At 39.6% G+C, this 17,457-nt stretch overlaps 1 protein-coding gene and 1 pseudogene across 3 annotated transcripts in view; both read left to right on the top strand.

Annotated features, from left to right (window-relative positions):
- Sclt1 (sodium channel and clathrin linker 1) overlaps positions 1–17,457 on the top strand; it is a 114,841-nt gene that overhangs the window by 91,012 nt on the left and 6,372 nt on the right. The gene's annotated exons all lie outside the window — the stretch shown is intronic.
- On the top strand, positions 6,611–7,088 carry LOC114611790 (annotated as a pseudogene).

Below are 17,457 nucleotides of genomic sequence, written 5' to 3'. Positions count from 1 at the left end.
TGTGTCTGTGTCTGTGTCTGTGTCTGTGTCTGTGTCTGTGTCTGTGTCTGTGTCTGTGTCTGTATAGAGATTACAGATGACTATAAAAGGATTAAATAGGCCATAGATCTCAAAGGCCTTGCTGAAGGCAGAGAGCTGGTACACATAGAAAAAGATCTACAGCAGATGGTAGATAAGATATTAGTCCATTTGGAGAGCTGCTGGAGACAGAGCCTCAGTATTGCAGGGTCAAGCAGAGTGCCATAGAGAGCCTTCTAGGTAAGATATAGGACTGGTCCAGATAGATGATTGAACAGATGATAGATAGAAAGACAGCAACTCAAATGGGCTACATTGAGCAGTAAGACTGAGACCTTGAGACAGTTAGAAGCTCTCTGCCTGTGAATCCTCTGCAAGCACACCCACACACTTAGAAACATGAGGCCACCAGCATCTCCATGTTGAAAGTCTTTTTCTTTTAAGTACAAGTAAGGTCTTTGGACTCATTGTTGGCTTGGTACATTTTGATAAGTTACCAATCCTGGTTTTTTGACAGGGTTTTAATGCATGCCTGTACCATATGCTTTGATAAGTTTTTGGGAGATGTCTTTTTTTTTATTTGCAGGAGTAAATTATTTAGCATGCCTCGTGAGTAAGACATGTAAGGAACATGGATTCAGGTGTGGCTCACCTTTTCTGAGGCCCCAAGTCAATGATAGGATGTCTCTACTACACTCCTTTCTCTGAATGACAACAAAACCACATCCTAAGTCTCAAAAGCCCATGACAAACCCAGAGCCTCTCTATTTCTGCTGTCTGTGCACCCAGATCCAGATGTAGAGCTCCCAGATACTTCTCTAGCACTATGTCTGCCTGCATGCCAACATGCTCCCACCATGGTAATGGTGACCTAGCCCTCTAAAGCTGTAAGCAAGCCCTGATTAAATGCTTTCTTTAAAAAAGAGTTGCCATGGTCATAGTGTCTCTTCACTGCTATGGAGCACTGACTTGGACAACAGGTTTTCTGAATATGACAGGATTACAGTGCTTGTGAAATCACAGAAGCTATGATTGCCTACATAAGATCAACCTAGTCAACAGCCCAACATGGAGTAGGATAGCCTCATTACCCATTTTCCTAAGTGAAAAGCTATTGACAGTTGATGGCTACTGGGAGAGGAAGAAACATACTCCAGTGGGTGTTCCCACTTCTGTGCATATTTGGGTAGGACAAATTAAACTCAGTATGTTGCTTTTCACAATAAAAGAGAGGACATGAAATTGAGAAATGGGGTGATTTGATCAAATAGACTATATGTATCTATGAAATTCACAAAGAAACAGTAAAAAATAATAATTTTACTTTTTTTTATTTATTTACATTTCAAATGTTATTCTACTACCTGTTTTCCCCTCCCCCTTGCTTCTATGAGGGTGCTACCCCACCCACCCACCCACTCCTGCCTCACCACCCTAGCGTTCCCCTATGCTGAAACATCGAGCCTCCACAGGACCAAGGGCCTCGCCTCCCATTGATGCCAGATAAGACCATCCTCTGCTACATATGCAACTGGAGCCATGGGCAACTGGAGCCATTCGTTCTTCCTATGGGGTTACAAACCCCTTCAGCTCCTTCAGTCCTTCCCCTAAAGTCTCCATTGGGGTCCCCATGCTCAGTCCGATGGTTGGCTTCAAGCATCCATATCTCTATTGGTCAGGCTCTGGCAAAGCTTCTCATGGGTTAGCTATACCAGGCTCCTCCCAGCAAGCACTTCTTGGCATCAGCAATAGTGTCTGCAGATGGGATGAATCCCTAGGTGTAGCAGTCTCTGGATGGCCTTTCTTTCAGTCTCTGCTCCACTCTCTGTTCCTGTGTTTCCTTTAGACAGTAGCAATTCTGGGTTAACATTTTTGAGGTAGGTGGATGGCCCCATCCCTCAACCCAGGGCTGTGCCTAACCTCTGGATATGGTCTCTACAGGTTCTGTCTCCTCTGTGTTGAGTATTTCAGCTAATGTCATCCCTGTTGGGTCCTAGGAGCCTCTTGCTTTTCTGGCATCTGGGACTTTCTAGTGGCTACCCTAGTTCCCCATCCCCCACTGCTATACACCTCCATTCAATTTCCTGATCCTCTGTATTTCTCCCCCATCTCCTTCCACACCTGATCCTGCCCACCTTTTTCCTTCCCACTCCTTTCTCCTTCCCAGATTCCTCCCTCCCATGATTATTTTGTTCCTCCTTCTAAGTAGGACTGAAGGATCCATACTTTGGTCTTCCTTATTCTTGAGCTTCATATCATCTGTGAGTTGTATCATGGGTATTCTGAGCTTTTTGCCTAATATTCACTTATCAGTGAGTATATACCATGTGTATTCTTTTTGACTAGGTTACCTCACTCAGGATGATATTTTCTAGTTTCATCCATTTGCCTGCAAATTTCATGAAGTCATTGTTTTTAATAGCTGAGTAATACTCCATTGTGTAAATGTACCACATTTCTGTATCCATTCCTGTATTAAGGGACATCAGGTTTGTTTCCACCTTCTAGCTATTATAAGTAAGGTGCTACTTATTTCTCTCTGAGTGTACTAAGTAGAAATACTCCATGAAGTAAGCAATTTAAAGCTAACCAATGTTCCAAGGAGCAATCCTATTTTAAATGTGATCTTGGCCTAAAATTTTATTTAAATATTCCACCATTGCTGCTATTCCATAGGTAACAAGCCTACCACCCGCCTAGATAGCTGACTCTAGCTATATATACTTGAATACAGGAACTCTGGCTGGGATTTTTGCTTTATTTTTCTTTTTCTATGTCATCTTTAAAGCCTGGTCTTGTTTAGATGACCTCCTAAGCCCAAAATGTGGAGGCTTGAATAAGAAGAAGGTATTTTCTTTTGTGTTTGGGTGAAATATAGATGTCTGTTAGGTCCATTTGATTCATACTGTCTGTTAGTTTCTTTATTTCTCTTGTTTAGTTTTTGACTGGATATCCTGACAATTAGAGTGGAATGTTGAAGTCTCCCATTATTAATTTGTGGGGTTCAAAGTGTGATTTAAGCTTTAGCAATATTTCTTTTCCAGATGTGAATGCCCTTGTGTTTAGGGTACAAATGTTCATAACTGAAGTATCATCTTGGTAGATTTTTCTATTAAGTATGAAGCGTTCTTCCCTGTCTCTTTTATTTATTTTGGTTGAAAGTCTATTTTATTAGATAATAGAATGGTTACTCCAGATTGCTTCTTGGATCCATTTGCTTGGGAAACTTTTTTTTCAGCCCTTTATTCTGAGGTAATGCCTATCATGTCTGAGGTGTGTTTCTTGTGCACAGCAGAATGATGGATCCTGTTTTCGCATCCATTCTGTTGCCTGTGTCTTTTTATTTGGGAAGTGAATCAATCCACTGATCTCAAGAGATATTATATTAATGACCAGTGAGTGTGTGTGTGTGTGTGTGTGTGTGTGTGTGTGTTTTCTTGGATGTAGTTATCTTTCTTGGGTTGGAGTTTTCCTTCTAGTATTTTCTATATGGCTGTATTTTTGGATAGATATTGTTTGAATTTGGGTTTATCTTGAACTATCTCATTTTCTCCATCTATGATAATTGAGATTTTTCTGGGTATACTAGTCTAGGTTGGCCTCTGCGGCTTTTTGGAAGTTGTAAGATATCTGTCCAGGCCCTTTTAACTTTAAGAGTTTCCATTGAGAAGTCATGTGTAATTCTAATAGGTCTGCCTTTCTATGTTACCTAACCTTTTTTCCATGCCACTTTTCATATTCTTTTTTTGTTCTGTAGACTTTGTGTTTTGATTATTATGTAGCAAGAGGATTTTTTTTTCTGGTCCAATCTACTTGGTGTTCTATAAGTTTCTTGTATGTTTATAGTCATCTTTCTTTAGGTTGGGGTAGTTTTCTTCTATGATTTTGTTGAAAATATTTTCTGGGCCTTGGAGCTGGGATTCTTTACCTTCTTCTATTCTTAATTATTCTTAGGTTAGGTCATTTCATGGAATCCTAGCTTTCCTGGACGCTTTGTGTTGGGTGTGTTTTAGGTTTAACATTTTCTTTGTCTGATATATCAACTTCTATTGTATCTGAAATTCTCTCCTCCATCTCCTATTATTCTGTTGGTAATGCTTGTATCTGTTGTTCCTGTTCTCTTCCCTAGGTTTGCCATCTCCAGGATTCCCTCAGTTTGTGTTTTCTTTATTGCTTCTATTTCCCTTTTCAGGTCTTGAACAGTTTTATTTACTTCCTTCATCTGTTTACTTGTATTTTCCTGTCTTCCTTTAAGAGATTTATTTATTTATTTCTTCATTAAATGCCCCATCATCTTTATAAGATTGGATTTAAGGTCATTGTCTTATGTTTCAGTTGTATTGGGATATCTGGGGTTTGCTGTGGTGAGGTAGCTGTACTTTGGAGTTGCCCTGACTTTTGTTGATTGTGTTATTTCAAGGACCTTTAGCCATCTAGATGGTTTTGGTCAGTGGATGGTGTTCTTGTTGTAATTAGTATTGGGAGGGAGGTGTGCCTCAATGTTTCTAGCGTAGTAAGCCTCTGATGGGTATCCTTGGGCTGTATGGTTCCAGACCTGCAGGTCTGTATAGTTCTAGAGCCTCAGGTCCAGTGAAGGTAGGTGGAGAGGTATCAGGAGAATGGAGGTCTCCCTGGGCTAGCAGACTGCTCAGGAAAGCTTAACTTGGCCCAGAGAGCTCAGAGAGCAGGGAGGATTGGTGGGAGAAGGGAAGCTAATGTGTATAGTTCAGAAATCTAATGAAGGTGGAGGAGAAATGGTGAGAGAGTGGAGCAATAGTAGATAATTTAAATTGTTCTTTATATAAAATAAATTCTAAATGAATCAATAATCTAAATATAAAAAATGAATGTATTAAATATATATTTATTTCCTATGTAATCAAAACACAAAACCTAATGCCAAAAAAAAAAAGAAAAAAAAAGAGTAACGCCAAAAAAAGTAAAAATTAAAACCAACAGATAGTAAGATTAGGTACTAATCAATAGTTCTCAACCTTCCTAATGCTATGACTCTTGATTATAGTTTCTTATGTTGTGATGATACCATAAAATTATTTCATTGCTTCTTCATAACTGTAGTTTTGCTACTGTTACAAATTGTAATATAAATATCTGATATGCAGAATGTCTGATAGGCGACCCCTGTGGGAATTGGAGCCCACAGGTTGAGAAACACTGCAATAGGTTTTCATCCTCATGGCCATGTCTAAGATACTTGGCTAGAAAAGCTCAGATACTACAAATTCCACTGTCTTGAACATGATTTTCTGAGCTCTCAGGCACAGGGGATGAGGAATGGCAGTGGAGTTTTAAGTCCTCAGTGGCTCAGCTCACTTCTTACCTCCTTTGGCCAGAATCGGTCATGTAGACACACTGTAGTTGCACAAGAATATGAAAGAAAGCCATTGAACAACTTTTGAAGTTAAGTCACCTGATCTGATTTTGTTTTTAGGGAAAGCTCAGTCTGGTAAGAATGTTAAGAATAAAATGAAATGTAGCAGTAAATTGTTAATCCACTCTAAACTCCCCAGCGGGTGCACGCACCACCTCTACACCTGCCCAAATGTTTTGGATTCATGAACAAAAGACACAAATACACACACACACACACACACACACACACACACACACACAGCCTTATTTTTAATATACCTTAATAGCACACTGGCTAGGCCACTCCCTAACTCCACATGGCTAACACACAGTCCCCTCTGATATTCCTGAGTTAATACTAAATCTATATTTCATCTTTGCTGCCCTGTATCCTACTGGGCAGTCCCCCTGGGACTACTTTCCCCAGCTCTTACATGATTGTTATTCTGTTTTATGGAGCTCTCCTGCCTGATCCTCCTGCTTCCTGGCGTGGTGGTGCTACCTTTCTTCTTCCTGTGGTTTTTTGCCAGGGAATCCCAAAAGTCCTGCCTCTGTCTCCCTGCCCAGCCACTGGCCACCAGCAACTTTATTTCCCAATCAAAGCCAACTGGGGACAGGGGTTCCCATGTATTTTGAGAGCCAAGTTAACACAATAGCATTAGAACCAGTCAACAACAATGAAAAGATTAGGAATCTTGTAGAAAGCTATTGAAAGAATGTTAGTAAGAGAGAACAGTGGCTTAGGAAATTAAATTAGTGCAGTCATAATAGAAAGCATTAAAGCCATCCATAAAACTTGAAAATAGAAGTGCAGTGTGATACAACTGACAAAGTAATGAAATAAAATGAAATCCGTATATCAAAAAGTCCTGCACACCCATGCCCTATGTGTGTTGAAAACTATCCATAATAACTTAAATGTATACAAATCATATATCCCTTGATGGATACATGAATGAATAAAAACTGTGTATCTACTTGTATGCATGCCTTCAATGAAATAGTAATCTGCCATAAAAAAAAAGAAAAAAATGAATTGTAGTTGAATTACTGGAAGATACTATGTTAAAATAAATAACCTGGGCACAGAAAGGTGAGTGAGACCTTATATGTGAGACCTAAAAGCTTGGACAAGTGTAAGTAGATAGTAAACTATTAGTTACTAGAGGCCAAGAAGCAGAGTGAAAAAGAGAGTAAAAGTTGGATAACAGGTACCAAAATGGTTGCATACAAGAAGTAACTTCCACTGTGTCACAGCTTAGTGCATGTTTCAATTGTCACTCCCAGTCTCACAAGTTTTGCAATCATGTGTCAGTTATTTAAAACAAATACAACAACTTTCTGTGCTTCCTAAACCTTGCCTTAGCGTGCATAACAAGGCTGTAGAGTTTGTGGACCTGTACACGACGTAAAAATGTTCCACAAGCAACCATGTCATTGATGCTAAGGACAACACATCCATCCAGATGAATATATCTAAGGTTGACAGGGTCACAGGCAGGTTTAATGGCCAGTGTAAAACCTATACTCTCTGTGGAGCCATTCCCAGGGTGGGTGAGGCAGATGATTCTATTCTCAGATTGGCTAAGGCTGATAGAATTTTCTCAAGAACTTTTGAGAAGAAGAAATTGGGAATATTTGTCATAAAGAAAAGTGACAAAGTGCCTGTGACAGTTAAGTCTTTTACTGTGTGGTAGGACTGGTATTTTTATTGTAACGAGAGCAGGGGCAGCACACTCACCTCAGGAGAAAAGCCAGGAAGTATGCTGCAAAAACAAGTTAAATCATTTTTAAATGACACCCTTCACAATACTTACAAATAATATAAAATACCCTGGTGTGAATCTAACCAAGCAAGTGAAAGACCTGTATGACAAGAACTTCAAGTCCCTGAAGAAAGAAATCGAAGAAGATCTCAGAAGATGGAAAGACCTCCCATGCTCATGGATTGGCAGGATTAATACAGTAAAAATGGCCACCTTGCCCAAAGCAATTTACAGATTCAATGCAATCCCTGTCAAAATTCCAACTCAATTCTTCCTAGAGATAGAAAGAGCAATTGCAAATCATTTTGAATAACAAAAAAACCAAGATAGCAAGAACTATTCTCAACAATAAAAGAAATTCTTGGGGAATCACCATCCCTGACCTCAAGCTGTACTACAGAGAAATAGTGATAAAAACTGCATGGTATTGGTACAGAGACAGCCAGGAAGATCAATGGAATAGAATTGAAGACCCAGAAATGAACCCACACACCTATGGTCACTTGATCATTGACAAAGGAGCTAAAACCGTCTAGTGGAAAAAGGACAGCATTTTCAACAAATGGTGCTGGTTCAACTGGAGGACAACATGTAGAAGAATGAAAATTGATCCATTCTTATCTCCTTGTACAAAGCTCAAGTCTAAGTAAATAAAAGACCTTTACATAAAACCAGATACACTGAAACTAATAGAAGAGAAAGTGGGGAAGAACCTGGAATACCTGGGCACAGGGGAAATGTTCCTGAACAGGAAGAACACCAATGGCTTATGCTCTAAGATCAAGAATTGACAAATGGGACCTCATAAAATTGCAAAGCTTCTGTAAGGCAAAGGACACTGTCAATAGGAGAAAACTGCAACCATAGATTGGGAAAAGATGTTTACCAATCCCACATCTGATAGAGGGCTAATATCCAATATATACAAAGAACTCAAGAAATCAGATTCCAGACAACCAAATAACCCTATTAAAAATGGAGTACAGAGCTAAACAAAGAATTCCAACTAAGGAAACTCGAATGGCCAAGAAGCACCTAAAGAAATGTTCAACATCCTTAGTCATCAGGGAAATGCAAATCAATACAATTCTTAGATTCCACCTCATACCAGTCAGAATGGCTAAGATCAAAAACTCAGATGACAGCAGATGCTGGAGAGGATGTGAGAAAGAGGAACACTCCTCCATTGTTGGTGGGATTGCAAGCTGGTACAACCACTCTGGAAATTAGTCTGGCGGTTCCTTAGAAAATTGGACATAGCATTACCTGAAGACCCAGCTATACCACTCCTGTGCATATACCCAGAAGATGCTCCAACATATAACAAGGACATATGCTCCACTATGTTCATAGCAGGCTTATTTATAATAGCCAGAAGCTGGACAGAACCCAGATGTCCCTCAACAGAGGAATGGATACAGAAAATGTGGTACATTTACACAGTGGAGTATTACTCAGCTATTAAAAATGATGAATTCGGGAAATTCTTAGGCAAATGGATGGAACTAGAAAATATCATCCTGAGTGAGGTAACCCAATCACAAGAGAACACACATGGTATGTACTCACTGATAATTGGATATTAGAGCAAAAGCTTGCAATACCCAAGCTACAACTCACAGAGCACATGAAGCTCATTGGTAGGAAGACCAAATTGTGGGTGCTTTGGTCCTTCTTAGAAGGAGTAACTAAATACTTATGGGAGCAAATATGGAGACAAAGTATGGGACAGAAACTGAAGAAAGGGTTTTCCGGAGACTGTTCCACAGGGGTATCCATCCCATGTTCAGTCATCAAAGGTAGACACTGATGTGAATGTCAGGAAGTGCATGCTGACAGGAACCTGATATAGCTGTCTCCTTAGAGGTCTGCCAGAGTCTGACATATACAGAGGCAGATGTTCACAGCTAACCATTGAACTGATCATGAGGTTCCCAATGGAGGAGTGAGAGAGAAGACTGAAGGAGCTGAAAAGGTTTGCAGCCCCATGGGGAGAGCAACAATATCAACCAACCAGAGCTCCCAGGGTCTAAAACCAGCCTGGGAGCACATAGGGAGGGACCCATGGCTCCAGCTGTATGTGTAGGGGAGGATGGCCTTGGTCCAGTGAATGCTAGATGCCCCAGTGTGGGAGAATTTGAGGGTGGAGAGGTGGGAGTTAGCAGGTGGGTGGGGGGCACATCCTCATAGAAGCAGAAGGAGGGGATATGGGATAAGGAGTTCCTAGGTGGGGGGAAATGGGGAAAGAGCATCACATCTGAAATGTAAATAAAATATCCAATAAAAGAAAAAACATTTTTAACACCATTCATTCAAATCCTGCTGGACATACACAACATTCTAAAGTCAGATACCCTCTCACAAACACTTGTGTCACCAATGCTAAGGGTGCATCACTAGGTCTGTGGCATTGCGTCACAATCCAGGTGGCCACCATGGCTATAGCTCCAATTTCTAGACTCAGTCTACAGGATTCTAGGTTTACCCTCTTATTCAGAATGGCAGGGAGAGAAGAACTAACAGCAGACCATCTTGGTAAGAAAATAAATCTTACTACATAAGAAAAACTAGCAGAGTAAACTTTTCCCATTGATTGATTGAGAGTGGAGGTACTTGTATGCTTTAGTACCATGCGGTAGGATTGCACACGTTTTCAGCCTTGGCAGCAAGTACCACTGATCACCACTGACTCATCTTTCTAGCCCAACAATAACTTCAGGTTAGAATTTCTCAATTTGTATACGTGTTCAAAATAAATATGTGGAAAAGGGAAAAACAGATTCCTTTTGGGTCTTGTTTTAGAATTAGTAAGGATTCTGATGGTTGAATATAGGACAAGAAGGAACATTTAGGAGTAAAAGATGATTTGAGGCCATTTTACATGTTGTTGCTTTCTGTACCTATCCTTTCCCAGCTCTTCAATTATTTTTCAGACTTTGGGAATATTTTATGCATAATGCTAATGCTTTAAAAGGCTTCAAATTTCATGTTTTTTCAGAGTAAAGATACTCAACTCAGAGTCTCTGTCTGTGAGTTATAGGACTTCCATGCTACCAGAAATAAGACTCAGACTCAAAATATATTTGCAAATACCTTGGCCATATAGCTATGCTCGTCTCTAACTAGAGCATAATTTAAAATAACCCAATTATTTTAACCTACATTCTGCCACGTGACTGGTTACCAGTGCTCAGGTACCATACATCTGTCTCACCACATCTTCCAAGGCGAATCTCCCACACCTGGCTCTATTTCAGAATCCTTTCTGCCTACCAGATGACCCACCTCCCATTTCCTGCCTAAGCCACAGGCCATCATATTTATTATTGACAGGTGCCACACCCATAGATATATAAGATTCTCTCTATAATGAGTCTATCCTCTCTCTCCCTCTGTCTCTCTCCCTGTCTCTCTCTGTCTTCTTCTCTCTCTCTCTCTCTCTCTCTCTCTCTCTCTCTCTCTCTCTCTCTGTCTCTCTGTCTTCTTCTTCTCTCTCTCTCTCTCTCTCTGTGTGTGTGTGTGTGTGTGTGTGTGTGTGTGTGTGTTTGTCTGTCTGCCTGTCTGTTTGTCTATGTGCAGTTGATTATGTAGCACATGATGTAAGGAGTTCTTTTTACTCTCTAAAACGTAATTTTGTGGCTATATATCTGTAATATTTGGCTACCATGACTGCTATTTTAAAGTTGTTTTTTAGTTAACAGGATGAGCAGCAGCTGCAGGTACTGGCAGATTACAAAATGCATAATTACCAAAAGTAGCTGAAGCATATTATACTATACTTCAGCAGGAAAAAAAAAAATCTGGCAATGCGGTGTTAATTTGTCATGAGAGAACTTCAAAGAAAACATTTACTGCAGCTAGCAAATCCATCATTTCCCTGAGACGAATGGTGTACCTTTTGTTTTAATTTTCTCATACACTCAAATAGAACTTTGGGTGATTTAGTCTTCATTCTTCAGGAAGGGATTTTATGCACTGAGGGACTTTTCCCTTATATTGTGGTAACCACAATCTACACAGCACCACCTTTTCTTAAGCTGTGCCTCAATCATAGTAATTGAAACAAGTTATATTAACTGACTTGTAAAGACTGAAAATGTAAAACTCTGTTTTCTCGTGTGTGTGTGTATGTGTGTGTGTGTGTGTGTGTGTGTGTGTGTCCACATGTGTGCAAGTGCATGTGTGGAGGCCTGAGGTTGGCATCCAGAGTTGTCTTTGATCACTTTCTGCCTTCATTGAATCAGGGTCTTTGAATTGAACTCAAGAGCTTGCTTACCTGCTAATTTAGCTAGCCAACTTGCTTCTGGGATGCCCTGTCTCCTCTACCTTTGAAATGAGTGCTAGACTCACAGGCAGGTCAGCATGCCCACCCAGTATTTTTCAGAAGTATTATGATACTAAGAGAAACCTTGCCTGGCTCCTTTCCAGCATGTTCTCAGCCCCATCATTTCAGCTCCAGCACACAGCAATGCAACTTAGAATTGAAGTTCACTTCGTATTCGAAATACTCAACCTGGCATGGTAGCACATGTCTTTAATCCCAGCACTCAGGAGGCAGAAGCAGGTGGAAATCTGTAAGTTCCAGCACATCTAGAGCTACATAGTAAGACCCTATCTTGAAAAAAAAAAATACTCTCCACAGTTGTAAGTTCAGATACCTGTTTCTAAGATAGAAACAAATAAAAAGGAGCTAATTATTGTAAAACATTTAATGCAACCCTTTTTAATTATATTATCATCATTTTTAGATATTTTAGGTAAGAGGGTGTTTGGCCTGTATGTAAGTCTATGCTCCCTGTGCACACACACTTGGTGTGCTCATAGGCCAGAAGAGGGCCATGGTTCCCAAAGAACTAATTTATAGATGGTGGTGAGCTACCATGTGGCTGCTAGGAATTGAACTCTCTCTCCAGCCCCGAATGCTGACCTTTCCTGAAATCCATCTATATTGCCAACTCTCCATAAACATTTCTACTGGTGCACCTACTCAGTGCTTCACCTGGCCCCTGTTTTAATCTCATCCTGTGTCTTCCATTTCCATAAATAGCAATATAATCTACCCCATTGTCCAGGTGGAATTCTGAGGGTTATCATCGCACCCTTAAGTCCAGTCTACTAATCCACCCCCTAACTGTATCTGAAATCTCCCCTTTCTCTCCCCTCACTATGGCTGAGGTCACTGAATACATAGCTGGATTACTACTAAAACTACAGGATTTGACTGCAGTCTTTTTCTTTGCTATTTTCCACTGCAAATCAGCAAGATTTTCAGAAACTCGGATTTAATTATGTCAGTGCTCTTCTTAAAGAGTGTCATCATCTTCCCAGCGCATGCAGAATAAATCTCAATTGTTCTGACACATAAAATCCTTTGTGGCCTGTATTTCCAGCTCTTGCCTCTCTCCCCCACCTACTGATAAGCATGATGTGTCCCATTCATACAAAACCTCCTTCATCCTGAGTGTGTTACCTTTCCTTACCTCCTGGCCTGCCCACACGTCCTTTCTTGCCTTTGTCCATCCAGTTTCTATTTAACTTGCATATAACAGCATATAAGCCTCCTTCCTCAGCTGAGGCAGACCCTCCAGCCACAGGTATTCCTGTAGCACATGACCATTTCAGCATGTTTACTACCTTCAGCTTAAGTGTGGGTATGGACTTTTGTCTCACTAGCACTTTACAGTGTGGAACATAACTTGCTCCCATCTCAGAATTCTTTTTTTTTTTTTAAGACTTATTTATTTTTTTATATGAATACACTGTAGCTGTCTTCAGACATATCGGAAGAGGGCATTAGATCCCATTACAGATGGTTCTGAGCCACCATGTGGTTGCTGGAAATTCAACTCAGGACCTCTGGAAGAGCAGTCAGTGCTCTTAACCACCGAGCCATCTCTCCAGCCCCTCAGAATTCTTTAAACAAATGAACTTTGCAATTCCCCTAAAAATACTCTCTGACAAGCACTTAAATTAAGTATCGCCAGGAAACTTAGCTCATTATGATATAAATTGGAGTTTATTCAAGTAACTTTAAATAAGCTTCTTAGGAATAATTTTTTATTTAAAACAACAACAACAAATGGCTTTAGAACATGTTTCCTAGTTGTAGTATCCCAAATGTGTCTTACTATTAGGAACCTTCTAGGAAATGTAATCATTGCATTCTCACTAAGTCTGATATGAAGGGGAAGCGCCTGTGTGAGAGAAGCTTCATGAGAGTAGGATTCAGTGGGCTCCAGGAGCAAAGGTGGCCAGAGCACACATTACCTGTTAAAATGTACTTAACTAATTTCCAGTAAAATATTGAAGACTAGTTCAAATTAAAATCAAAAGTGCAACAGGGAGCTATCAGTGGAGGATTTGAATATCCTTAGATTGATTTTAAGACTTTTTTATTTTTACTATGTGTTTTATAAGCACACGTGTGGAAGGCCAGAAGAGGCTGGCAGATCTCCTTACAACAGGAGTCACAGATAGTTGTGACTTCAGACAGGTGCTGAGAACTTAACTGCAATTGAGGAGGCTTAAGTAGAAGATAAGAAGTCCAGAATCAGCCTGGGCTAGAGAATGAAGTTAAGGCCAGCCTGGGCAACTTAATGAGCCCCTATCTATATTTCTAAAATAGAATGAGACCTAGAGATTCACTCAATAGTTAATTAAACTTGTGAAGGCATGCATAAAGCCCTGAGCTCCATACCACAAAATAAAAATTTTTAAAAAAAAACTATTTTGCTGAAATATTCAGTTTGTCAGTTTGTCTATACTTTAACAAACATATATTCCAAACAAAAATCCTAGATAAAACTATACTTCCTTAGAATTCCTAGGATATCTGTGAACCTCTTTCACACATCTTGCATTAACTGTCAGAGTGTTTAGGACCATACCAGAATCTTACTCACTTACACGCTGTACCTTGCATAAGAAAGCTGTTGTGAAACCTGAGACTGTAGAAAAGGTGGATGGCAAACATTCTCGGGACAGTGCACAGTGGAAAACCAGCTTCTATAAGTTCTATAGTAATGCTGGCTTTAGTGTCAGCCATAGTGTTATACTCAGCATATCACTGCATGTTTCCTTAGTTAATAAAACAAATTAACTTTTATTTATGTATAGAAATAGTATACAAAATTATATTGTGCAATGTTTCTATATGCTGTAAATCTGACTAGAATTCAGTCACTTAAATATGAATTATGTAAATGATCTAAGATGTTTGCGACATTTATAGGCTAGGCAGTTCTTAGTAATACTATGAATGATTCTTGACATATGCTTTGTCAGAAATTATAGAGAAACTGTGCACTTTCACTTTAATTCTTTTTTTTTCTTTTTTCTTTTCTCATACAGCACATTCTAATGTCAGCCTCCCCTCCCTGCACTCCTCCCAGTTCTCTCCACTCCCCATCCACTACCTTCCCTATTCCCCAGATACACTGCTCCTCCATTTCACTTCAGAAAAGAACAGCCATCCCAGAGATAGCAGTTGAACATGGCATAACAAAATGCAATAAGACTAGGCATAAACTCTCTTATCAAGGCTAAACAAGACAGCCCCGTAGGAAGGAAAGGGTCCCAAGAACAGACAGAAGAGTCAGAGATACCCCTACTCCCACTGTTAGAGGCCCCACAAAAAAAACCCAAGCTAAACAACCATGACATATATGCAGAGGACCTACTGCAGTGCACAGGGCTCTATCTGTGATTGCTCCTTTAGTCTCTATGAGAACGTATGATTTTGTAAGTTCTCTTAGTGTCCTTGACCCCCTCTGGCTCCTAAAGTCCTTTCTCCCCCTCTTCCCCAAGCTCGCACTAATGTTTAGTTATGGGTCTCTACCTCTGCTCCCATCAGCCTCTCTGATGATTAGGCTGGGCATGGATCTATGAGTATATCATTATGAATCATTTCATTGAGTATTTGTTTTATGTTTTGTTTTGGGTTTGTGTGGGTTTGAGGGGAGTGGTTGGTTGGTTGGTTGGTTGGTTGGTTGGCTGGGTGGCTAATGTCTCATTGTCTAATGAGGAAATTTCCTATAAAAAGTCCACAGCATCTGCTCATCCTCAGGAGTCTCTGGTACTAAAGGCAGTGAAATGTCTGACTGAGAGAGGAGCTACAAATAACAGGAAGGCTCTAGGAACTCCTGGATAGAGGCAGTGAAATCATGTTGCTCTTCACCCTTTAATGCTTCCTAAAATTTCACTCACAAGACAACACTTCCAAATCTTTTATATAAAAGAGAATGTAAATATCTTTAAATCTTTATCCGAACTCCTTTTCTAGTAGGTTCCTCATTAAATGTTTGTTGAACAATAGCATTTTGTGACTGCAAAGTTTTCTATTAAAAACTTAGCCATGTGGCTGAAGAGCTGTCTTAACAATTGAAAGCACATCCAGAGGACCCACATCAAGTAGCTCGAAACTGCCTATAACTCCATTTCCATGAACCCCATCGCTCTTTTCTAGTCTGCTCCAGCACACACCACATATACAAATAGACATACACATAATAAGTAAAAATAAATTTAAAAAGGACAGCCATAAATTAACAAGTTCACACTGATTTCCTCTGTAAAGATGATGTTAAATATTTTGAAAATAATAATTCCCTTTTTTCAAGTTTTCATTCTACTTAGAGGTGTGTGTGTGTGTGTGTGTGTGTGTGTGTGTGTGTGTAATAAACATTAGTAAATTCTTTTACAGATGTAGAGAGAAAGCCATTAAGAGACATAAAAAGGGGAGAAGGTTAGAGTCTTAGAGTCTTAAAGAATTGTGGGACTTTAATAGGGAAAAAAATAGAAAAGAAGAAACAAAACATAACATAGCCATTAATCTAAAGGTGATACAAATGTGTTTTGTTTGTGAGACACTCAAAGCCCAGGCTTTTGTTAGAGATAAAATTGGAAAGATAAATTACACAAGATCAGAATTCAGAGAATTCTGAAAGCTATTATCAAGAATGTGGACTATTTATATATAGTTCAAAAGCATAGAAATGTTGACAGCTATTACTCAAGTAAGAAAAAACATTTAAGGTGGTGTCCACCAAAAAATATGCTAGCTATGTGTAGTAAGGGGAAAGCAATGTACTGTACTTGTATGTGCACTATTCTTAGTGCTAAGTGCATTTCTTCTGTTGAAGTTGGTCAGTAGAATAAATCTTAAAATTTAGTTCTAAGATCTTTTTATTTTATATTTGCATGGGTATTTGTTGATCCCATATTTTATTTTTTATTTATTTTTTATTGGATATTTTATTTACATTTCAGATGTGTCCCCCTTTTCCCATTTCTCACCCAGGAACACCCTATCCCATCTCCCCTCCTCCTGCTTCTATAAGGATGTGCCCCCACCCACCCCCTCCTTATCATCCTCCTTCCCCTCCTCCTCCTCCTTCTCCTTTCTCTTCTCCTCTTCCTCCTCTTCTTCCTCCTCTTCTTCTCTCTCTGTCCCTCCCTTCCTTGCTCCTTTACTCTGTCACTGTCTCTCTCCCCTTCCCACTCTCATACCTAACACAAATTTAATAGTTCCCTGACTTGTTGTAGTATATAGGGCATGAATTGCCAACACCAATTTCCGAGGACTTAGTAGATAGAGATACACCCCAGTGGTAAAGCATATATTTAGCATTCTTGAGGCTTGGAGTCACTCTCCAGAACCAAGAAAAAAAGCCATTAATTTTTAAAGTTTTTGAATCCTGACAATGAGCTTTGTGATCCTAGATGACTTTTAAACTTTATTTTTAGTTTTCCCATATATAAAATTAGGCTGCCTCAGGTTGTTTCTGAACTGCCTGTTGTGTGGAAATCACTGCATGTTTGCTAGTATTCCAACCACTGTCATCATTACCTTTTGTTGCATGCTAGGTTATAATCATATGACAGTGACCATCCCTGTGACTTGCAATCCACTGCAGCATGACAGCACTTGATATGCAGAGATAAACACTTGTTAATTTAGAATGAAATTAGTATTTTCACTTAATTACTTGTATCTTTGTTATCCTAAGTTTTGTGAGAAATTATTACTGTTCATTCAGATAACTGTAACAGTGATTTTAATATGCATGAGATGCTTTAAGTACAGTTTTCTATACCTTGTCACCACCGAAGTGAAGATTAAACATTTGAGTTTGTCTATGATGCAGTCAGTGACAGCAGTCCAAACACTTTGTTGTGAAGCTGAGCTAAAATAATTAATCCATTAATAATAATAGTTAATAATCCATTGAAGGCATATGAGCAGTGGCCTTTTACATGTGCAGGTGTCTCTGGGGTCAGCAGCACTATGCCTGCCTCTGCT

This window comes from Grammomys surdaster, unplaced genomic scaffold, assembly GCF_004785775.1.
Source record: "Grammomys surdaster isolate TR1022 unplaced genomic scaffold, NIH_TR_1.0 62, whole genome shotgun sequence".
NCBI classification, from domain to species: Eukaryota; Metazoa; Chordata; class Mammalia; order Rodentia; family Muridae; genus Grammomys; species Grammomys surdaster.
Note: the sequence above shows the minus strand (reverse complement) of the source record. Positions and strands in the feature narration are given on the sequence as shown.